The sequence below is a fragment of the Arachis duranensis genome, chromosome 8 (assembly GCF_000817695.3).
Source record: "Arachis duranensis cultivar V14167 chromosome 8, aradu.V14167.gnm2.J7QH, whole genome shotgun sequence".
NCBI lineage: Eukaryota > Viridiplantae > Streptophyta > Magnoliopsida > Fabales > Fabaceae > Arachis > Arachis duranensis.
Window position 1 is genome coordinate 22,631,672 of NC_029779.3, and position 1,102 is coordinate 22,632,773.

Below are 1,102 nucleotides of genomic sequence, written 5' to 3' on the forward strand. Positions count from 1 at the left end.
ATATAACATTGGGTTGCCTCCCAACAAGCGCTTCTTTAATGTCAGTAGCTTGACAGTGGGCCTTCATGGAGCCTCAAAGATACTCAGAGCAATGTTGGAACCTCCCAACACCAAACTTAGAGTTTGAATGTGGGGGTTCAACACCAAACTTAGAATTTGGTTGTGGCCTCCCAACACCAAACTTAGAGTTTGACTGTGGGGGCTCTGTTTGGCTCTGTTTTGAGAGAAGCTCTTCATGCTTCCTCTCCATGGTGACAGAGGGATATCCTTGAGCCTTAAACATAAAGGATTCTTCATTCACTTGAATGATCAATTCTCCTCTGTCCACATCAATCATAGCCTTTGTTGTGGCTAGGAAGGGTCTGCCAAGGATGATGGATTCATCCATGCACTTCTCAATCTCTAGGACTATGAAATCAGTAGGGATGTAATGGTCTTCAATTTTCACCAGAACATCCTCTACAAGTTCATAAGCTTGTTTTCTTGAATTGTCTGCCATCTCTAGTGAGATTCTTGCAGCTCGTACCTCAAAGATCCCTAGCTTCTCCATTACACAGAGAGGCATGAGGTTTACACTTGACCCTAAGTCACACAGAGCCTTCTTGAAGGTCATGGTGCCTATGGCGCAAGGTATTGAGAACTTCCCATGATCTTGTCTCTTTTGAGGTAATCTCTGCCTTGACAAGTCATCCAGTTCTTTGGTGAGCAAAAGGGGTGTATCCTCCCAAGTCTCATTACCAAATAACTTGTCATTTAGCTTCATGATTGCTCCAAGATATTTAGCAACTTGCTCTTTAGTGACATACTCATCCTCTTCAGAGGAAGAATACTCATCAGAGCTCATGAATGGCAGAAGTAAATCCAATGGAATCTCTATGGTCTCAGTGTGAGCCTCAGATTCCCACGGTTCCTCATTAGGGAACTCATTGGAGGCCAGTGGACGTCCATTGAGGTCTTCCTCAGTGGCGTTCACTGCCTCTTCATCCTCTCTAAGTTCGGCCATGTAGGTCATATTAATGGCCTTGCACTCTCCTTTTGGATTCTCTTCTGTATTGCTTGGAAGAGTACTAGGAGGGAGTTCAGTAACTTTCTTACTCAGCTG